General features: G+C 37.2%; 1 protein-coding gene and 1 pseudogene across 1 annotated transcript in view; one reads left to right on the forward strand and one right to left on the reverse strand.

Moving 5' to 3' along the window:
* TSEN15 (tRNA splicing endonuclease subunit 15) overlaps positions 1-24,105 on the forward strand; it is a 54,996-nt gene that overhangs the window by 18,260 nt on the left and 12,631 nt on the right. The gene's annotated exons all lie outside the window — the stretch shown is intronic.
* On the reverse strand, positions 7,776-8,797 carry LOC141510837 (nuclear transcription factor Y subunit gamma pseudogene; annotated as a pseudogene).

Raw genomic sequence — 24,105 nt, forward strand, 5'->3', positions numbered from 1 at the left:
TCTATATGTATCTCTCTGCTTCAAATGAGTTTTTTGTAAGTAGCATATTGTAGGATTCTGGTTTTTAATCTACTGTGCTATTCACTTCTGTTTTATGGGAGAGTTCATCCCATTCACATTCAAAATTATAATTACTAACTCTTTTTTGCTGTCCATGTTTTCTTCCCTCTGGGTTTTTCTCCTTTTTCCCACTTTATCTACTTTATTCACATTATTTTCTTTCTGAATACTACCTCTTTCCGTGTGTTTGCCCCCATATATCCAACCCCCTTCCCTTTCTTTCCCCTTTCTCTTTACCCCTTCTTCCTTCCTTTCCTTTTTGTTAATTCATCTTTTCCTCCCTCTCCTTCCCCTTCCCCCTCTTAATACTTGAAAAGTCAGATAAGTTTCTTAACAATGTGTGTGTGTGTGTGTGTGTGTGTGTGTGTGTGTGTGTGTGTTAATTCTTCTTTGAGTCAAATCTGATGAGACTAAAATTTAGGCTGTTTTCACCTCCTCCCTTCTTCCTCTCTATTGCATTAGGTCCTTAGTACCTCTTTATATAATGTAATTTCAGGGACAAGTCATGAGTGTCCATTGCTTTTGGCTAAGTATATTCTGTCTAATAGAGTTACGGTTCTCAAGAGTTAGGAGAATCTTTTCCCCAGGTGGGGATATAACCAGTTTCATCTTATTGGATAGCAGTTTTTTTTTCTTTTCCCTTTTTTATGTGTCTCTTGAGTCTCCTGTTTGAAGTTCAAATTTTATATTTAGGTCCAGTCTTTTCATCAGGCAAAGTTGGAAGTCTCCTATTTTGTTAAATTTCTGACTTTTCCTCTGGAAGAGAAGACTCAGTTTTTGCCAGATAATGAATTTTTCATTGCATTCCAAGCTCCCTTGCTCTTCAGAATATCTTATTCCAGACCCTTTGATCCAGTAATGGTGATGCAACCAGGCCCTATGCAATCCTTACTGTGACTCCTTGGTATTTAAATTGTTTCTTTCTGGGTGCTTGCAGGATTTTCTCTTTTATTTGATAGTTCTGGAATTTGACCACAATATGTCTTGGTGTTTTCATTTTGGGATCCCTTTCTGGAGGGGATCAGTGTATTCTTTCAGTAACTATTTTGCCCTCTGGCTCCGTGTTATCATGACAGTGTTCCATCATTAAATCCTGAACTATGAAGACCAGGCATTTTTTATCCTCAATGTTTTCAGGAAGACCAGTGATTCTTAAGTTGTCTCTCCTGTATCTGTTCTCTAGTTCAGTCATTTTACTGATGAAGTATTTTACATTTTCTTCTTTTGTTTAACAGATTCTTGTCGTCTCATGAAGTCATTCTTTAGTCACAGATTCCATTCTTTTTTTTAGGGAAGAATTTTCTTCCTTTACCTTTTGCAACTTCCTTTCCAATTGGTCAGTTCTAGTTTTGAAGTTTTCCATTTGCCCAATTGTTTAGGTTTTTTTGGCTCACTTTTTTTTTTTTGCAACACAATGGGGTTAAGTGACCTGCCCAAGGCCACACAACTAGGTCATTATTAAGTGTCTGAGGCCAGATTTGAACTCAGGTACTTCTGACTCCAGGGCAGGTGCTCTATCCACTGTGCCACCTAGCTGCCCTTGAAAATATTTATTTAGAGCAGTAGGGTTAAGTTTCTTGCCCAAGATCACATAGCTAGGCCATTATTAAGTGTTTGAGGCCAGATTTGAATTCAAGTCTTCCTGATTCCAGGGTCAATGCTCCATCTACTGTGTCACCTGGTTGCCCCCCTCAATTGTGGTTATGAAAAAATTTTATTTTTGCATTTACCCACTTGTATTTTCTAAGGATTTTTTCTTGTTGTAAGATGTTAATTTTGTCTTGCAAAATGTTATTTTTTTCTTGAGTTTCTCTTCCCCATTTTACCAATTGAATTTAGACTCCTCCCTGATGTCTTTCAAGAAATTTTTCTGGCCTGGAGATCAATTCATATTCTCCTCAGAAGTTCTAGGTCTCTCAGAGTTAGGGTCTTTGTCTTTCAGTAGTTTTCTATGGATTCCCTTTTCCACTGGCCTTTCTTCATTTTCCTTAGATCTTGTGTTGGGGGAGGGGCTGGTCCATAGAGGTTTGGTTTTGAAAACGGTAGAGGCTTTGTTCACTGGCTTGGTAACTCCAAGTGGGCTCACCAGTAGAGGATGATAAACACTTTCTCTGGTGTGTCTGTCATCTTGATTTGTCCCTGGGGGTGGGTGGGGGGGGTGCAGCAGGATATTGGTTATCCTTGAACAATATATGCTGGCCCTTGACTGAGATAGTTAATCTCCTTATTATTCATTCAGTACTGAGGGAGTGCTGTTGCTCATACCTGAGCCTGGGGGTGTGTGTGTGTGTGTGTGTGGGATGGGGAGCTGGGGGGGGGTTGTTACTGTGTTTGTCCTGGGAAGAGTCTTTTTCTCCCACAGTGATGGAGGGGGGAGGGAACTAACTGGAAATAGGGGGACACTTCTGAAAATGGAGAGCTCTCAGCTCTGGTCTTCCATAACCAAGCTGACCAGATTGATGTCTGGGCACTGCACTGGAACTCTCTCACCTGATGCTCACACAGCCAAAACTTCTGCGGCTTTTCTCAGGTTGGCTCCCTGGCCTTCCCCCACCACCCCTGGGCTGGTTCTCTGCTCTCTGCCCATGACACACCCATGCTCCCCTGAGGCAAGACCTTGTTGGTAGATGTTCTCCTAGCTTCTTTTTCTGAGTTTTGTGAATCCAAATTCTGTTTTTTCATTGGTTTGTTTTTATAGTTTTTGTAAGGCAGTGGGGTTAAGTGACTTGCAGAATGTCACACAGCTAGGTAATTGTTATGTGTCTGAGGCTGGATGTGAACTCAGGTCCTGCTGATTCTAGAGCTGGTGCTCTGTCCACTGTGCCACCTAGCGGCCCCCCAAATTTTGTTAAGAGGCTTGATTCATGGTAGTTCTGAGGGAAAGCCAGGAGACCTTATTTAGGACAGTGCCATCTTGGCCAGAAGTCCAAAGCAAACTTTTTAAAACTTTATTTTTCTTTCCTTCCTTCCTAGCTTCCTCTCCTCCTTCCCTTCCTCCTCCCTTCCTCCCCTCCTCTTCTCCCCCTCCCTCCCTCCCTTCCTTCCTTCTTCCTTTCTTGTTTTGTAGCCTCCTTTCCATTCTTCCTTCTTTCCTTCCTTCATTTCTCTTTATCCTTGTTTTCTTCTACAATATGACTGATATATAATTTCTTGCCTTCTCAAGGCAGAAGCAGAGAGGAGGAGAAAATTTTGGAACTTGGAGTTTTGAAAAATGAATATTAAAAATTGTTTTTACATGTAATTGGGGGAAAAATAATTAAAAAAAACCCTTGTAATGTTTCTTTTTTGAATCTAGATGGATTCCTTTTTAGGCCTTTGGCCTGAAATCAGTAAGATTCATCTTTCTGATTTAAATCTCGTTTTAGATACTAACTAGCTATATGACCCAGGGCAAGTCACTTAACCCCTATTTACCTCAGTTTCCTTTTCTAAAAAGTGAGCTGGTGAAGCATCTTTGCTAAGATAACTCAGAATGGGGTCACATAGAGTTGTATATGACTGAAAAAAATCAAACAACATATTTGTCTTTAAACTTGATTTTGCAAGTTCAATCTCTATGAGTTGGAATTTTAAAAAAATCAATTCTATCACTCAGTAATAACTATTTTTTCCAGGTTCATATAATTTGTAGTCCAGATAAGCATATTATTTGTATTATCATCTAATACTTTTGAACAGAGCCAGAACCCTATTACTTATTTTTTGGGTTAAGTCAGTCAACCAATTTTGACTGGTACTATTATCAAATTTATATCTCTTTAGTTTTTCTATGTTGATAATATATGAGAGTGTCAGATGTCTTGGTCAAAGCCATATGTAGTATATTCAGAGATTAAGTTTTTTCACTGAATTATTAGACATGGTAGTATTTTGATAGCTTGAAAAGCATTCCTATTTTTTATTTTAGAAAGATTTTATTTATTTTGAGTTTTACAATTTTCCCCCATTCTTGCTTCCCTCCTCACTCCCACCCCCCACAGAAGGCATTATGTTAGTCTTTACTTTGGTTCCGTGTTATGCATTGATCTCAGTTGAATGTGATGGGAAAGAAATTATATCCTTAAGGAAGAAAAATAAAGTATGAGATAGTAAAATTACATAATAAGATAAGTTATTTTTCCCAATTTGAAGGTAATAGTCTTTGGTCATTGTTCAAAGTTCATAATTATTTCTCTGGCTACAGATAGTATTCTCCCTTGCAAATAGCCTAAAATTGTCCCTTGTTGCACTGATGAAAATGAGCAAGTCCATTAAGGTTGATCATCACCCCCATGTTGCTGTTGGGGTATACAGTGTTTTTCTGGTTCTGCTCATCTCACTCAGCATCAGTTCATGCAAATCCCTCCAGGCTTCCCTGAAATCCCATCCCTCCTGGTTTCTAATAAAACAATAGTGTTCCATGACATACATATACCACAGTTTGCTAAGGCATTCCCCAATTGAAGGACATTTATTTGATTTCCAATTCTTTGCCACCACAAACAGGGCTGCTATGAATATTTTTGTACAAGTGATGTTTTTACTCTTTTTCATAATCCCTTAAGGGTATAGATCCAGTAGTGGTATTACTAGATCAGGGGGTATGCACATTTTTGTTGGCCTTTGGGCATAATCCCAAATTGCTTTCCAAAAAGGTTGGATGAGTTCACAGCTCTACCAGCAATATATTAGTGTCCCAGATTTCCCATAACCCTTCCAACATTGATCATTATGTTTCTGGTCATATTGGCCAGTCTGAGAGGTGTGAGGTAGTATCTCAGAGATGCTTTAATTTGCATTTCTCTAATAAATAATGATTTGGAGCAATTTTTCATATGGATTGCTTTGATTCTTCAGGTGTAAATTGCCTTTTCATATTGTTTGACCATTTTGTCAATTGGGGAATGGCTTGTGTTTTTTGAAAATTTGACTCAGTTCTCTATATATTTTACAAATGAGTCCTTTGTCAGAAATACTAGTTGCAAAAATTGTTTCCCAATTTATTACATTTATTTTGTTCTTGGTTACAGTGACTGTGCAAAGCTCTTTAATTTAATGTAATCAAAATTATCTAGTTTGTTTTTAATGATGTTCTCTATCTCTTTCTTGGTCATAAACTGTTTCCTTTTCCATAGATCTGACAGTTAAACTGCACCTTGGTCTTCTAATTTGCTTATAATATTGTTTTTTATCTCTAAATCCTGTATCCATTTGGATCTTATCTTGGTATAGGGTATGAGGTGTTGGTCTAATCTAAGTTTCTTCCATAATAACTTCCAATTTTCCTATGTTTCTGTCGAAGAGAGAGTTTTTATCCCAATAGTTGAACTCTTTGGGTTTATCAAACAGATGATTACTATAATCATTTCCTGCTATTGCACCTAATCTATTCCACTGGTCCACCACTTTATTTCTTAGGTAATACCAGACAGTTTTGATGACTGATACTTTATAATATAATTTTAGATCTGGTAAGGCTCAGCCACCTTCTTTTCCTTTTTTTAAATCACTGACTCCCTGGAATTTCTTGACTTTTTATTTCTCATATAAATTTCTTTACAACTTTTTCTAACTCATTAAAGTAATTTTTTGGAAGTTTGATAGGGTGTTAAACAAGTAGTTCAGTTTTTGTAGAATTGTCATTTTTATTATATTAGCTCAACCTATCCATGAACAGTTGATGTTTGTCCAGGTATTTAAATCTTATTTTATTTGCGTGAGAAGCGTTTTGTAGTTTTCATAAAGTTTTTGAGTCTGCCTTGGCAGGTAGATTCTTAGGTATTTTATTTTGCCTAAGGTTACTTTGTTTGTTTTTTTGCAAGTCATTGGGGTTAAGTGGCTTGCCCAAGGTCACACAGCTAGGTAATTATTAAGTGTCTGAGGCTGGATTTGAACTCAGGTATTCCTGACTCCAGGGCTGGTGCTCTATCCACTGCGCCACCTGGCTGCACCCTGATGTTATTTTGAATGGGATTTCTCTTTCTAGGTCTTTCTTGCTGTATATATATATTTTTAAGGTTTTTGCAAGGTAAATGGGGTTAAGTGGCTTGCCCAAGACCACACAGCTAGGTAATTATTAAGTGTCTGAGGTTAGATTTGAACTCAGGTACTCCTGACTCCAGGGCCGGTGCTCTATCAACCATGCCGCCACCTAGCCACCCTGCTCTATCTTGCTAGTCATATATAGAAATGTTGAGGATTTATGAGGGTTTATTTTATATCCTGTGATTTTGCTAAAGTTGCTAATTATTTCTACTAGTTTTTTGTTTTTTGGTGTTTTTTTAGGTTTTTGCAAGGCAAATGGGGTTAAGTGGCTTGCCCAAGGCCACACAGCTAGGTAATTAAATGTCTGAGGCTGGATTTGAACCCAGGTACTCTTGACTCCAGGGCCGGTGCTTTATCCACTATGTCACCTAGCTGTCCCTATTTCTAGTAGTTTTTAAGAGACTTTCTGGGATTCTCTAGATATACCATCATGTTATCTGCAAAGAGTGAGAGCTTTGTCTCCTCCTTCCCTATTCTAATTCCTTCAATTTCTTTTTCCTTCTCTTATTGCTAAGGCTAACATTTCTAATACTATTGAATAGTAGTGGTGGTGATAATGGCCATCCTTGTTTTACCCTTGCCTCAAGCCTATTCCCATTGCATTTAATGCTTGTTGATGGTTTCAGATAGATACTGCTTATTATTCTAAGGAAGGATTTGTTTATTCCTACACTCTCTGTTGTTTTTATTAGGAATGGGTGCTGTATTTTGTCAAAAGCCTTTTCGGCATCTATTGATATGATCATATGATTTCTGATAGTTTTTTTATTGATATAATTAATTATACTAACAATTTTCCTAATATTGAACCAACCCTTCCTTCCTGCGATAAATCCTATTTGATCAAAATTCCTAGTGATAACTTTTTGTAATCATGCTAAGATTTTATTTAGGATTTTTACATCTATATTCATCAGAGAGATATGTCTATAATTCTTTTTTTCTCTCTAAAAAGGAGCTTTATTCGTTGCATTTGAATTCATGCAGTTTGAAGTCCATGCAGTGGAGACAAGCACAATTATTAAGTTGCTTCTTGAGGTGGGGAAAGATAGGGGATGGGTAAGTAAAGAGAGGAGGAAAGTCCTAGTTTCCCTGGGACAGAGGGTTTCAGAAGAAATGACACTGTGCCTGGAGGCAAGCTCATTTTTGAACACCAAGACTGTTTCTTCAGCTTATAGAATGGGGTGGGGCTGTGGAGGGAAAACCCAGCCCATCACTCAGTGCCCTAGGAGAGTGGCAAGTAAGGTTAAGGCAGCTGCTGTGGGAGCTCCTCCCATGCCTGGATCGCTGCTCTTGGGGGGAAGGGGCACGAGGAGGGCAGACTTTGCTGACACACTTCAAGAAAATGGTATAAATACCTTATCATTGACTATTTCCCATTTCAATATAGCATTGGACATACAGCTCAACATACTGAAATACTGATTCCTTTAAAAAACAAAAAAAAAAAACCCAAAAAGACAAAAGGAAATGAAAAAATATTGCATCTTTCAGTTGGCGATTTCTTAGCCCTCAGCAGGGGCATGTGCACCAGTGATTTTGCCTGCAGGAGGCTTGGGGATGGAGCGACGCTCACGCCAGGCCCGGCAGCAGAAATGGAGTCCATGTAGCCCAGTGCGCTGGTGTGCTGGGCAAGACCCCAGCTGGGCTCAGTCACTTGTCACCTGAGGGGTCTGCCCATCAGAGGTCTGGTTAGCTGACTGGATGAACATGGGCTGCGCAAAGTCCTGGCCCGCTGGCATGGTGACCTGCTAGATCTGGTACAGTTGCTGTCCGTCTGTGAAATGGGCTAAACTGCTGCTGTCCTTGCCGGACCTCTTTCTGTGTAATCTGCTGGGTGCTGGCTGCCAGGGTCTGGATTTGTCCCTGAACCACCTGGGTGCCTGAGACCGGCTGTGCTAAGTGGATGTACTGCAGCTGGCCAGTGTTTAACTGCACCGGAATTTGCTGGATTTCCCCTGTGTTGTTGATGATCTGCTGCATCACCTGCACGGTCTGTCCGGTGCTGCTTGGTGCCTGCTGCGTCTGGCCCTAGGGCTGGGCCTGGACACCTGTACCTGCTGGCCTTCTCTGACCTGCATTGTCACTGGGGTGGTCTGGCCCTGCTGAGGCTGAGCAATGATGATCTGTCCTGATTGGGTGGTGGCGGTAGAGGTGGTGTTCTGTTGGCCAGTCTGCTGGCCCTGGCCCTGGACAGCCGCCGCTGGTTGCTGGAAGTAGTACTGGACAAGGCTCCGTGGGAGTCACAGACTGGCCGACCTCCTCCTGACGCTTGAGAGGTTTTAGTTCATCTCTTGGAGCAATATCGATGAGAAAGTCGAACCGGTCAAATTTTGTAATCGCCATGGCAATGTCATTTCTCTGGAGAGTCCTGCGCTTGTTACCTTCTGTGTGGATCCAGGCCCGTAATGCCAACTCTGTGATGAATGTCTGGGCAGCCTTGGCGAAACGGGGCTTCAGCACTCATCATCTTTACATCTTCATCCAGTTTCATGATCTTCTTAATGTGAGCTGGTGGAAGCTCCTGCACACGGAAATCTTTCGCTGTCAAATTTTGGATTTCTTCGACAGGAGGCCTAAAGGACCATAGGCTCTGCTGGGCATCCCTGCTGCCGGTACTGCCAAGCCCTCCATCAGCGGACGTTCTGGTAACTGTGTGACCTTGGGGAAGTGGCTTCATCCCTCTGAACCTCAGCTTCCTCAGCTTCCCCATCCCTGTGGGCTGCTTTGTCCGGGCTTCTCCGACATCCCCCCCCTCACCGTGGCCTTCCCTGTCTAGTGCTGGACTTCTGGGGAAGGAGTCAGAATGGGCTGCACGAGAGGGACTCCAAGCTGCAGGGCTCTTGTGCTGGCCAGGTAGCAAACCACGACTGGGTTAAAAATCATCAATACACACTGGCATGGCTGGTCACCTGCAGATCAGTGGCAGCCTGGGAGGAGGCGGGCTCGGGTGGGGGATGGAGAGTGGGGCACGGACAAGATGGTTGCAAGTCTCCCTCTATAATTTTCTTTCTCTGTTTTAGTTCTTCCTGGTTTGGGCATCAACACCATGTTGTTGTCATAGAAAGAGTTAGACAGAGTTCCGTCTGTCTGTTTTTCCAAAGAGTTTATATAGAATTGGAACCAGTTGTTCCTTAAATGTTTGGTAGAATTCACTTGTGAATCCATCTGGCCCTGGAAAGTTTTTCTTAGTCAGTTCAATAATGGCTTGTTGAATTTCTTTTTTGAGATAGAGTTGTTAAGTTTTTAATTTCCTCTTCATTTAATCTGGGCAATTTATGTTTCTGTAAATATTCATTAGTTTCACTTATATTGTCAAATTTATTGGCATAGAGTTGGGCAAAATAGTTTTGCATTATTACTTTAATTTCCTCCTCGGTGTTGAGTTCCCCTTTTTCATTTATGATATTAGCAATTTGATTTTCTTCTTTCTTTTTTTTTAATCAAGTTGACAAGAGTTTTATCAATTTTATTGGTTTTTTCATAAAACCAGCTCTTGGATTTATTAGTTCAATAGTTTTCTTGCTTTTGATTTTATTAATTGCTTCTTTATCAGTTTTTTGAATTTCTAATTTAGGATTTAATTGGGGGGGTTTAATTTGTTGTTTCTCTATTGTTTTTAGTTGCATCTTTAGTTCATGGATTTCTTCTTTTCTCTAATTTATTCATGTAAGTATTTAAAGATACAATATATCCCCTGATAGCTGCCTTGAGTGTATCCCATAGCTTTTGTTATGTTTTTTCATTATTGTCATTATCTAGGATGAAATAATTCTTTCTATAATCCGTTGCTTGATCCACTCATTCTTTGAAATGAGGTTATTTATTTTCCAATTAGTTTTGGATCTATATCTCCCTGGCCCAGTATTGCATGTGATTTTCATTGCATTGTGATCTGAAAAAGATGAGTTCACTATGTCTGCCTTTCTGCAATTGAGCATTAGGTTTTTATGTCCTAGTACATGGTCAATTTTTGTATAAGTGCCATGTACTGCAAAGAAAAAGTATATTCCTTCCTTTCTATCCCCATTCGATTTCCTCCATAAATCTATCATATCTAGGTTTTCTAACAGTCTATTTACCTCCTTAACTTCCTTCTTGTTTATTTTATGGTGAGATTTATTTAAATCTGAGTGCAGGAGGTTGAGGTCTCCAACTAGTAGAGTTTTGTTATCTATGTCTTCCTGTAACTCTTTCAACTTCTTTAAAAATCTGCATGCTGTACCATTGGGTGATACATATGTATTGAAATTACTGTCTTGTCTATTGTACTTTTTTGGAGGATATAGTTTCCTTTCTTATCTCTTAAGGCTACCTGTTTTTGCAGTTGCTTTGTCTGAGATAAGGATTGCTAACCCTGCTTTTTTCACTTCAATGGAAGCAAAATATATTTTGCTCCAACTTTTTACCTTTACTCTATATTTATGTCTCTGCTTCAAATGAGTTTCTTGTAAGCAGCATATTGCAGGATTCTATTTTTTACTCTACTTCTGCTATCCACTTATGTTTTAAGAGAGAGTTCATCCCATTCACATTCAAAGTTATAATTAGTAACTCTTTATTGCCCTACATGCTAACTTCCCTCTGTTTGTATTTTTCCCCTTTTCCATCTTTATCCATATTCCCCAGTGTTTTGTTTCTGAATACTGCCACAGTATTTCCCCTTCTTCCCTTCCTGCTGTTACTTATCATTTTTCTCCCCCTCCTAGTCCCCCCTCCCCTTTCCCCCCTTTAATGCTTGAAAGGTAAGATAAGTTTCTTAACTAATGTGTCTAAGTTAACTTAAGCCAAGTCTGATGTGATTAAGATTCAGGTATACTAAATTGTATACTAAAGGGAGTGCTCATTAAGCAATGTTTAAACAAATTGTAATGTGCTAATGTGATGAAGTATTAGTTGATGGATGGGAAACTTAGGAAGACTTCTATGAACTGATACTGAGTGAAGTGAAGCAAATGGAACCAAAAGGGTATTTTTCATTGGAGATACAAAGAAGGCAAAAAGGAAAAAGTCTTTGAAGGAGCTCTACTAAATCTAGCTAGTCTGCTCAGCTTAGTAGACATATTATGCCAGGAGAGAGAGCTGAAGTTAGTGATCAGTTTAAAATTTTGTGATGTGTTTCTTACCTGAGCTTTTTCTTAGGAGACATGTTTAAGTAAAATATATATGGTTTATTTTTAATAGATGGGAAATGGCCAATGAGGCTTTCTAACATTTATACAATTTTTTCCAACTTTACTGGACATTTATAGAAATGGGTGAGAAATGGGCAGCATGGCTTTAGGATTTCCCAATTTCACATACATATGATTCATTAAATACAAGTAGCTAGAACAGAAATGGGATGATTTTCATTTCTGTTTCTTTTTTCATCCATTTCAAAACAATCTCCCAAGTTAATACAGAGCCTAGCCATTTTGTAGGTTTAGGAAAAATGCCACACTGACTTTTTTATTTATGCATCAACAATGGATTTATTGTTGACTTCCTGAGAACTTTTGCCAAACTAGGTATTTGTATAGATAAGGAAATTGAAACTTTTAGAATTGAACACATCTGCCTTCCTTTGGTAAGTCAGAGGCAGAGCTGAGATTCCAGAATGGCCTCCTTGATGCCATAAGATCTTTTTCATCCTCCCCCCCACCCCCAGAGCTTAGCAGAGTACCATGCACATGCTAGAATCTTTAAGAACAGTTTGTTGAATTTAGTTGAGGAATAGAATTCCAATCTTTGACTTCATGATCAGACTTCTATCTGACCATACAGTTTCTCAAAAGATACTCTGCCTTTTTTCCTACATTTTATTAAAAAATGTTTTATTTTTCTTTTCTTTATCAGATGTAATTTTTCCTAATAACAGTTTTCAGAGAATTTTATCATCTTTTTAAGGTTGTGATTATTTTACAAGGGTTTACTATCCTTTCATGTTGCTGTACACAGCATTAGCCTGAAAAAGAAAGGCCAATTATCAACTTCATTTTCAAATACAGGCATTCTTGATGAGGAAGAAAAAAGCCTGCACATTGAACTTGGTAAATTAAAGTTTTTGTCACTGCTCTTATAAAAAAAAACCCAAAACACATAATTTTTCCCTTCAGTACAAAGTTAGAAAATGCATGTAATTATAAATTCTTTTCTTTTGAGCAATTTTCTTTGTAGAAGTCTCATGAATATAAATATATATAAATGAAGAGAGAGGATGTGGACTTCAAAAATGATCTCCAAGAGAGTGCTAATAGAACTGTCTCAGAATTTTGCAAAAGGGTAAACTGTAGATAAATACAACATTTTTAAATCATTTTCCTTTTTGTAATATACTTTTTTTCCCTCCAAGGAGGTAGTTTGGGAAGGCCAGAGGAAGGTTAGGAAGCTCCTCCATTCATTGATGAAATTTTAGAATAATAACAAAAGCAATTTGTGGAGAAGTCAAATTAGTTAATCTTTAAGAAAAATAAACAAGACTAACATAATAAAGAAGGCAAGAATGCACAGAAGGCAGCAATAGTGGGAGTTTTACTATGGCATTTGGACTTGATTAAGAGCTATAGACTATCCCTGAGGTGAACTTATAAGTTGGTTTTAAGCACAGGAATGGAGAGAGGAGAACTAGAATTGATAGAAAATGTATGTGTGTGTATGGAGAGGGGCAGGTTGGGAGAAGTCACTCTGAATTTCAGGAGAACTGGTTCCAGATGCTTGTCTTTATGATAAGTGTTTGTCTCAGGATACACTGGTGAGATACACTGATGAGAAATCACAGGCTCAATCATTAAAGTAGGTGTAATTAATTGATTTACTATGCATATCAATGTCAATAGATTGAAATAAAAAATGAACTGAGATAAATGAAATAATTGACTATTAGTACAAAGTTATTCTATGAAAATAAAATAGGTAATTTGAAGGTACATTAACTCTTGGGGGACACTAAAATTTCTGAAACAATGGTTCCTTATATTAACAACTCAAATAGTATATTACCAGTATTAGGATCACCATCACCTCTGACAAATTGGAGGCTTTCAGAAAAGGACAAACCAGGATGTTGAAGCAGGCACTCAAAACTGTGCCAACTGAAGATCAGTTGAAGAAGCTGAAATGGGTATACTGAGCATGAAGAAAAGAAGACTTAATAGTATGACAGTGGCCTACAAGTGTTTGAGAGGCTGTGTGTGGAAGAGGGATTGAACTCAGTATCTTCTCTGTAGAGGACAGAAAAGGAGCAATGAGACAAACTCATAGCATGGAAGATCTTCCTATTTTCCAGAAGTAAAATGTTGGGAGCTCAGTCTTGAAGTGGAGACCAGATGTCCGCTGGTCTTTAATGAAGAGGATTCTTATTCAGATTGGGTTTGGACCATGTGAACACTGAGGACCTTTCCAATTCTATGGTTTGCTGAGCTTTAGAATGAGCTTCAAGCACCCCTGGAAAGAGATTCCCCAAACCTAAACTGTGTTTGTTTGCTTTTTAGTCAATCTAAAGAATTCTTTATTATCCCTTCACATACATAGCAGAAGCATAAAGCTGAAGACTGAGCAGCCTGTGAAAAACACACTACTTGTGTTGTGATTCGTATCCTTAATTTCCATTAAAATTTTTCCTTACCCACATCCTCATTTTTTCCCAGACCCAGGGTATGTGGTCTCATGTTAACTTGTACAAATGACCTAAAAGGGTCCTTCCAGGTTATTTGAATCAGTTGGGTTTCTCAGAGAATGTAAATTAAAAGTAATGCTAGCTCTTGAGATTTAATCATGAAACACTTTATCACATTGAGTGCTTTCATTTTGTGGAAGAGGAAACTTAATAGTCATTGTCGTTTTCTTCTCTGAGAGGCATTGTGTTTCAGAAAATCTTCTCCTTCACTTGATTTCCTTTATTTCTGGGTTTGGTGTTGTCCTCAGAGTACTCCATTAAAGACTGCAGTCCCTGTTAGTGAAACCCCAATCCAGGGAAGTCTCCTCCCTCTCCTTTCCAAAGGGGGCAGATTGGACTTCTCATCACAGTTGCTCGGCAGCAGCACAGGCACCTGATTGTTAGGTGAACTCCCTTGGGATTTTAGCTGCCTCTCATTTTTTATTAGGCAGTTGTTGGCACAGTTCCTGAAGAGGTGGCATGTGTAGATTATCTGTGGTTTCTGTAACTTTCCTTCACAGCCAAACCTCTCGAGGAACAAGGCTCCTCTGGAGCCTCAGGCACTAGTTTTGTAAGGGATTAAGGCTGATCACTGAGATGTCATGCTTTGGTTAAAAGATACTTATGGGGAGGTCAGTTTGGTCTAGCAAATTGGGGAGAAGTGGTGATTTTTTTTTTTAATACTGTCAGCATTCCATGGTCTGATATTCCAATAATATTTTGAAGTTTTATGCCTTCTCTAACATGAATTAAAGTATTTACTATACAAATGTCTGAAGTTTATAGTGATTCTGGTGTACCATAAAATGGTAAGAAGGCACTAGTTTATGGAAGCCACTAAACTTGAGAGCATTTATTCAACATTTGTTGAATAAATTTGTTAAATATTTGTTAAACAACTTCTATTTTAGTAGGCTGTACTGGGTCTCTTCCTTTTAAAATTACCTGAACTCCAGATTAAGCATTTTTCCCACTGCACTTCAATCCTTTTCTCTTTGTTTCATGAAACATTTCCATAAACTTTTTTTTTTTAGAAAATTGAAGTTTTAACTATGTGCTTGTGCAAAATAATTTTGGAGGAGGAACTTTGTCATCTCTAAATAAGGATTTGAAAATGATAGAATTAAGGACTGTCAGAGCTCTATGACTTCTTAGATCATCCAGCTGTCTGACTTCTTCATTTTGTAGATGAGGAAACTGGGAGATATGATTCCCACCCCCAAGTGACAGAAGGCCTTTAGAAGTTAAGTTGGAATAGACAAGAGTATTGGAGAAGGGATAGAATTGTTCAGATCCAGGATTTCATTGGTGGGGGGTAGGGTGGCACCTAGTGAGGATAGCTACTATACATTAGCAATTTTTAGTCAGAGAGATGCCCAAGGAATTGAGATTTTAAATGACTTGCCCAGGTTTGCTAGCCAGTGTGTGTCAGACCAGGGACTCAAACACAGGACTGACTCTGCGGCTGTCTCTCAGTCTAATACTCTATGCTGTCTATATTAATATATTATAAGTAACATACATCAGCTTCCCAGTCCCCCTACCCTTCACCATCCCACAGTTCCCTCCTTATTTCTAACCCCAGCATTGTACCTAGCATGCCGTAGATACTTAATAAATGATTGTGGATTCTCACTTTAGAGGAGGAGAGTCTCAGCTCTGATTTCCTAAGAATGAATAATTTAAGAAAATGTATTTTTCTCTATTTATGTCAACCAGATGATAAAACCCTGAAGGACAAAAACAAATGAGAATGAAAAGTGTAATGATTTTCAATTTGAAATTATAATTTGCAGTGCTAAAAAGTGGAATTCTTTTTTTTTAAGGCAGTGGGGTTAAGTGACTTGCCCAAGGCCACACAGCTAGGTAGTTATTAAGTATCTGAGGTTAGATTTGAACTCAGGTACTCCTGACTACAGGGTTGGTGTTCTATCCACTGCACTACCTAGCTACCCCTGAAAATGCAATTCTTGATGCTGAAGTCTACCTTTTAAAGTCACACACATATTCTATTTCGTATTTCTTATTTTTTTATTTTTATTTTTTTTATTTTTGCAAGGCAATGGGGTTAAGTGACTTGCCCAAGGCCACACAGCTAGGTAGTTATTAAGTATCTGAGGTTAGATTTGAACTCAGGTACTCCTGACTCGAGAGCCTGTGTTCTATCCATTGTGTGCCACCTAGCTGCCCCCTATATTCTATTTCTTAATTAACATAAGGAACAGAAACAAAGTAGAAATTATTTTTCTTACCAACATAAAAACTCCAGAAAAGGCATGTAAGATACTTGATTGGCTTCCCCCTCACCCTTACTATGTTTACAGACCATATTAATAACTGGGAATAACATTCTTTTTGCTATAAGTTTCACATAGGCCTTTGAAAATTGTCCTTTGAGTGACAGGACACTTTGCATACATTGAATATTCTACTAAGTTTTGTTAATTAACTTAATCGAAATGGGCAAGTAATTAAAATAGATTGATTTGATACCTTAAATTTTACTTATTCAAATTCTTTACTCCCTTATTTTTTTAGAAAGTTGAAGTTAAAGCATTTGAAAGTGATCTTTCTTGATGTTTTGGATTTCAAATATTCGGGAAACTTTCTTTGTCTTTTTCTGAAGGGTTATATTAATTCATGCTTTTTAAAATTTCGTTTCTAAATAGCAGAGTATACTGAAAAGTTTGAAGGGAAAACTCTGGATGTTTCAGCAGAAAGCCACTTAAAAAATTAAATTCATAAGATAAACTAGAATCCCAGCCAGTTGTTATGTAGCTGATGGAGGATTCTCATTACACCAAATAACTCTACATATTTATAGTTCAGGATAACTGTCTCAAAGAGGCATGTATTTCATGTATTTTTTTCCTGTGATGTATATTATGTCTCAACATAATTTTGAAATTTTTTTTCTTAAACAGTAATTAAAATGGAAAACATCAGAAAATAGGTAAATATTCCTGTGCCTTCCATTTTGTAAATTATAAAACTGATAAAATTCAAAGTGGCAAGTTAAAATAACACCTTTTATTTTGTCTGGTTTTCAAAATGTTTTCATTCCTATTATTTTTCATTTGATTAGCTTCATGAAATAGGCATAGTTGATATTATCCCAATTTATAAAATAGATACTGAGGCTCATGGAATATCTTATAAGATCACACAGTGATTTAGTAGCAGACCTGGGACCTTAAATTCAGATTGCATACACTAGTCCAGTATTCTTTCCACTGATGACTGTTCTTTCTAATGAAAGAAATAATTTTATTGTTTCTTCATAATTATAGGATGGAGTTAATTTAGTAATTCACATCACTTATGACCAAAGACTTTTATTAGCATTAGTTTTCTTTTGCATTAAAGGAAAACATTTTATTCAGCTTAGTATTTTTGTGGAGTTAAGTGACTTGTCCAAAGTCGCACAGTTAGGTAATTATTAAGTGTCTGAGACCAGATTTGAACTCAAGTTCTCTTGACTCCAAGGCTGGTGTTCTATCCAGCTCTATCCACTGCACCACCTAGCTGCCCCTTAGCTTAGTATTTTTGTTACAAAGATTTTATTTATTTTGAGTCTTACAATTTTTCCCCCTTTCTTACTTTCCTCTCCTATCCCCCACAGAAGACAGTCTGTTAGTCTTTACATTGTTTCCATGGTATACATTGATATAAGTTGAATGTGATGAGAAAATATCTCTATCTCTATCTCTATCTCTATCTCTATCTCTATATCATCTATATCTATATCATCTATATCTATATTTATATCTATATCTATATGTCCTTAAGGAAGAAAAATGAAGTATAAGGGATATCAAAATTATTTAATAAGATAATGGTTTTTTTTTTTTTCTAAATTGAAGGTAATAGTGTTTGTTCAAACTACACAATTCTTTTTCTGGATACAGATGTTATTCTCCATCACAGATAGCCCAAAATTGTCCCTGATTGTTGGACTGGTGGAATGAGCAAGTTCATCAAGGTTGATCATCACCCCCAAGTTGCTGTTACAGTGTACAGTGTTTTTCTGGTTCTGCACATCTCGCTCAGTATCAGTTCATGCAAATCCCTCCAGGCTTCTCTGAATTCCCATGCCTCCTGGTTTCTAGTAGAACAATAGGTGTTCCATGTCATACATATACAACAGTTTATTAAGTCATTCCCCAATTGGACATTCACTTAATTTCCAGTTCTTTGCCACCACAAATAGGGCTGCTATGAATATTTTGGTGCAAGTGATGTTTTTACCCTTTTTTACAATCTCTTCAAGGGTATTGAGCCAGTAGTAGTAGTATTTTTTGTTTGTCCTTTATTTTTTAAATTTATTTTTATTAAAGATATTATTTGAGTTTTACAATTTTCTCCCCAATCTTACTCCCCCCCCCCCCGCCAGAAAGCAATCTGTCAGTCTTTACTTTGTTTCCATGTTGTACCGTGATCCAAATTGGCTGTGATGAGAGAGAAATCATATCCTTAAAGAAGAGACAAAAAGTCTAAGAGGTAACAAGATCAGACAATAAGATATCTGTTTTTTCTAAATTAAAGGGAATAGTCCTTGAACTTTGTTCAAACTCCACAGCTCCTTATCTGGATACAGATGGCACTCTCCTTTGCAGAAAGCCCAAAATTGTTCCTGATTGTTGCACTGATGGAATGAGCGCATCCTTCAAGATTGATCATCACTCCCATGCTTCTGTTGGGGTGTACAGTGTTTTTCTGGTTCTGCTCATCTCACTCAGCATCAGTACATGCAAGTCCCTCCAGGCTTCCCTGAAATCCCATACCTCCTGGTTTCAAATAGAACAATAGTGTTCCATGACATACATATACCACAGTTTGCTAAACCATTCCCCAATTGAAGGACATTTACTTGATTTCCAGTTCTTTGCCACTGCAAACAGGGCTGCTATAAATATTTTTTGTACAAGTAATGTTTTTACCCTTTTTCATCATCTCTTTAGGGTATAGACCCAGTAGTAGTAGGTATTGCTGGATCACAGGGTATGCACATTTTTGTTACCTTTTGGGCATGATTCCAAATTGCTCTCCAGAAAGACTGAATGAATTTACAGCTCCACCAACAATGTGTTAGTGTCCGAGATTTCCCACATTCCTTCCAACATTGATCATTGTCCTTTATGATCATATTGGCAAATCTGACAGGTGTGAGGTGGTACCTCAGAGATGCTTTAATTTGCATTTCTCTTATAAGTCATGATTTAGAGTAATTTTTCATATGACTATGGATCGCTTTGATTTCCTCAACTGTAAATTGCCTTTGCATATCCTTTGACCATTTGTCAATTGGGGAATGACTTGTTGTTTTTGAAAATTTGACTCATTTCTCTGTATACTTTAGAAATGATTCCTTTGTCAGAAATACTAGTTATAAAAATTGTTTCCCATTTACTACATTTCTTTTGATCTTGGTTTCAGTGGTTTTGCCTGTGCAAAAGCTTTTTAATTTAATGTAATCAAAATTATGTAGTTTGTTTTTAATGATGTCCTCCATCTCTTCCTTGGTCATAAACTGCTTCCCTTTCCATAGATCTGACCCGCAAACTACTCATTAATCTTCTACTTTGCTTATATTGTTTTTTATGACTAAATTCTGTATCCATTTTGATCGTCTCTTGGTATAGGGTGTGAGGTGTTGATCTAATCTAAGTTTCTTCCATACTAACTTCCAATTTTCCCAACAGTTTTTATCAAAGAGAGAATTTTTATCCCAATAGCTGGACTCTTTGAGTTTATCAAACAGCTGATTACTATAATCATTTCCTGCTATTGTACCTAGACTATTCCACTGGTCCACCACTCTATTTCTTAGCCAATACCAGACAGTTTTGAGGACTGATGCTTTATAATACAATTTTAGATCTGGTAAGGCTAAGCCACCTTCTTTTGCACTTTTTTTCATTGAATCTCTGGAAATTCTTCATTTTTTTATTTCTCCATATGAATTTCCTTACAATTTTTTTCTAACTCATTAAAGTAATTTTTTGGAATTTTGATTGGTAGGGCACTAAATAGTTTAGTTTTGGTAGAATTTTGATTTTTATTATATTTGACCTATCCTTGAGCAGTTGATATTTGCCCAGTTATTTAAATCTGATTTTATTTGTGTGAGAAGTGTTTTGTAATTGTTTTCAAAAAGTTTTTGAGTCTGCTTTGAGATTCCCAAGTATTTTATATTGTCTGATGGTACTTGGAATGGGTTTTGTCTTTCTAGCTCTTCCTGCTGTATCTTGCTAGTCTTTTATAGAAACGTTCAGGATTTATGAGGGTTTATTTTATATCCTGTGATTTTGCTGAAGTTGCTAATTATTTCTTGTAGTTTTTTAGATGACTTTTTGGGATTCTCTAGGTATCATGTCATCTGCAAAGAGTGAGATTTTGTCTCTTCCTTCCCAATTCTGATTCCTTCAATTTCTTTTTCTTCTCATTGCTGAAGCTAACATTTCTAATACAGTATTGAATAGTAGTGGAGATAATGGGCATCCTTGTTTCACCTCCTGATCTTATTGGGAATTCCTCTAGCCTAATTTCCATTGCATATAATGCTTGTTGATAGTTTCAGATAGATACTGCTTATTATTCTAAGGAGCAATCCATTTATTCCTACACTCTCTAGTGTTTTTCATGAGAATGGGTGCTGTATTTTGTCATGAACTTTTTCAGCATCTATTGATATTATCATATGATTTCTGATAGGTTTGTTTTTGATATAATTAATTATACTAACAGTTTTCCTAATATTGAGCCAACCCTGCATTCCTGGGATAAATCCTACTAGATCATAATGTATTATCCTAGTGATAACTTGTAATCATTTTTTTAAGTTGTTTTTTTTTTTTGCAAGGCAAATGGGGTTAAGTGGCTTGTCCAGGGCCACACAGCTAGGTAATTATTAAGTGTCTGAGACCAGATTTGAACCCAGGTACTCCTGACTCCAGGGCTGGTGCTTTATTCACTGCGCCACCTAGCTGCCCCCTTGTAATCATTTTCTAAGATTTTATTTAAGATTTTTGCATCTATATTCATCAGAGATATAGTTCCATAATTTTATTTCTCTCTTTGAACTCTTCCTGATTTAGGTATCATCACCATATTGGTGTCATAGAAAGAGTTAGACAGAGTTCCGTCTTCACCTATTTCTCTAAAGAATTTATATAGAATTGGAATGTTTGATGTTTGATAGAATTCACCTGTGAATCCATCTGGCCCTAGAGATTTTTTCTTAGGGAGTTCAATAATGGCTTGTTGAATTTCTTTTTCTGAGATAGGGTTATTTAGGTTTTTAGTTTCCTCTTCATTTAACCTGGACAGCTTATATTTTTGGAAATATTTGTCCATTTCATTGGTATTGTCAAATTTATTGTCATATAGTTGGGCAAAATAATTCTGCATTATTACTTTAATTTCCTCATTGGTGGTGAGTTCATCTTTTTCATTTGTGAAACTAGCAATTGGGTTTTCTTTTCTTTTTTTTTTCATCAAATTGATGAGAGCTCTTGGATTTATTTATTAGTTCAATAGTTTTCTTGCTTTTGATTTTATTAATTAATTTATCATTAATTTTTATAATTTTTAATTTGGTATTTAATGGAGGGGTTAATTTGTTGTTTCTCTAATTTTTAGTTGCCTATTTAGTTCATTGATTTCTTCTTTTTCTGATTTATTCATGTAAGTGCCTTGAGTGTGTCCCATAGCTTTTGATATGTTGTTTCATTATTGTCATTATATAGAATGAAATAATTAATTCTTTCTATAATCTGTTGCTTGGTCCACTCATTCTTTAAAATGAGGTTATTTATTTCCCAATTAGTTTTGGATCTATATCTCCTTGGTCCAGTATTGCATATGATTTTCATTGCATTGTGATCTGAGGGAGATGAGTTCATTATGTCTGCCTTTCTGCAAATCTCCTAGTACATGGTCAGTTTTTGTGTTAAGTGCCATGTACTGCAGAAATAAAAATAATCCTTTCTATCCCCATTAAATTTCTTCCTTAAGTCTATCATACCTAGGTTTTTCCAACAGTCTATTTACTTCCTTAACTTCCTTCTTGTTTATTTTATGGTGAGATTTATCTAAATCTGAGAGTGGGAGATTGAGTTCTCCAACTAGTGGAGTTTTCTATCTATATCTTCCTGTAGCTCTTTCAACTTCTCATCTAAAACTCTGGATGCTATATCAATGATGTATACATATTTGGTATTGAAATTACTTTATTGTCTATAGTACCTTCCTTATCTCTTTTAATGCTATTTTTGCAGCTGCTTTGTCTAAGATAAGGATTGCTACCTCTGCTTTTTTCATGTCTGCTGAAGCAAAATATATTTTACTCCAACCTTTTACCTTTACTCTGTATGCATCTCTCTGCTTCAAAGGAGTTTCTTGTAAGCAGCATATTGTAGGATTCTGGTTTTTAATTTACTCTGCTATTCAGTTACATTTTAAGGGAGAGTTCATCCCATTCACACTCAAAGTTATAATTAGTAACTCTTTATTACCCCACATGCTATCTTCCCTCTGTTTGTATTTTTCTCCTTTTTTCCCCCTTTATCCATATTCCCCAGTATTTTGTTTCTGAATACCACCACATTCAGTGTTTTTGCCCCCCTTTATAAACCCCCTCCCCTTTCCCTTTTCCCCTCCTTCCTTCTGTTAGATCCCCTTTTTCTCCCCCTCCCTGTCTCCCCCTCCTCTTTTTCCTCTTTTAATACTTGAAAGGTAAGATAAGTTTCTTAACTGAGTGTGCATAAGTTAACTTTAAGCCAATGAAGATTCAGGTGTTTCTCAGCTCCTCCCTTCTTCCCCTCTATTACAATAGGTCTTTTGTACCTCTTAATGTATTGAGATTTACTCCATTCAATCTCCTCCTTCCTCCTGTCTCCTTACTGTCCCCCTTTTTTATGGAGGTATTGTTTTTAACTCATTCTATTTGAGTCACAAAAAAGTCATGAGTGACCATCACTTCTGGATAAGTATATTCTCTCTAATAGAGTTACAGTTCTCAAGAGTTATGATAACCTTTCTCCCAAGTGGGGATATATAGCCAGTTTCAATTTACTGGATAGCAGTTTTTTTTCTTTTACCCCAACCCCCCCTTTTATTTTTTACCTTTACATGTGTCTCTTGAACTCCTGTTTGAGGTCCAAATTTTCTATTAAGCTTTGTTTTTTTTATCAGGAAATATTGGAAATCTTCCATTTCATTAAATGTCCATCTTTTACCCTGGAAGAGAAGGCTAAGCTTTGCCAGATAATGGATTTTTGGCTGCATTCCAATAAGTATTTTGCCCTCTGGTTCCATGATATCAGGGCATTTTTTCATCACTAATTCCTGTGAAGTCCAGGCTTTTTTTTTTTTTTTGTCTTCAATGTTTTCAAGAAGGCCTATAATTTTCAGGTTGTCCCTTCTTGATCTATTCTCAAGGTCAGTGGTTTTGCTGATGAGGTATTTTACTTTTTTTTTGATTTTTTGATTTTAACAGAATCTTATTGTCTCATGAAGTCATTAGTTTCCACTGATTCCATTCTTTTTTTGAGAGAAGAATTCTCTTCATTTACCTTTTGCAACTCCTTTTCCAGTTGGCCAGTTCTATTTTTGAAAGAGTTTTCCATTTGCCAGGTGTAGTTTTTTTTTGTTTTTTTTTTTTTTTGCAGGGCAAATGGGGTTAAGTGGCTTGCCCAAGGCCACACAGCTAGGTAATTAAGTGTCTGAGACCGGATTTGATCCCAGGTACTCCTGACTCCAGGGCTGGTGCTTTATCCACTGCGCCACCTATCCACCCCTCCAAAGTGTAGTTTTGAGAGTCATTTTCTTTTTTGAATTTGCCCAACTGAGAATTTGAGAGAATTATTTTCTTTTTGTATTTGTCCAATTTCATTTTCCAAGGATTTGTTTTCTTGTTGCAATGTGTTAATTTTCTCTTGAGTTTCTTTTCCCAATTTTTCCAGTTGGTTTTTAATCTCCTTCCTGATTTCTTTAAGGAAGTCTTTCTGGGCTGGAGACCAATTCATATTCTTCTTAGAAGTGCTAGATCTCTCTGGGTTAGAATCTATTTCTTCTAAGTATTTCTCCATGGGCTCCCCTTTTCACTAGCCTTTCTTCTTCTTCTTAGGATTTTGTGTGTGTGTGTGTGTGTGTGTGTGTGTGTGTGTGTTTGGGAGGCCAGTTCTCAGAGGTTTGCTTTTGAAGATCCTAGAGGCTCGTTCACTTGGTTTAGTAATTCCAAGGGCCAACCAGTAGGAGCGCTTGTTGCTTTCTCTGGAATGTTTGAGGCCCTCAGCAGCAGATTCCAGTTGACCTTGAACAATAAACTGGGCTCTGAGGGTGAAAGTTAATCTCCTGTTCAGTTGAGTGAACCCTGTTGCCCA

The sequence above is a fragment of the Macrotis lagotis genome, chromosome 2, assembly GCF_037893015.1.
Source record: "Macrotis lagotis isolate mMagLag1 chromosome 2, bilby.v1.9.chrom.fasta, whole genome shotgun sequence".
NCBI lineage: Eukaryota > Metazoa > Chordata > Mammalia > Peramelemorphia > Peramelidae > Macrotis > Macrotis lagotis.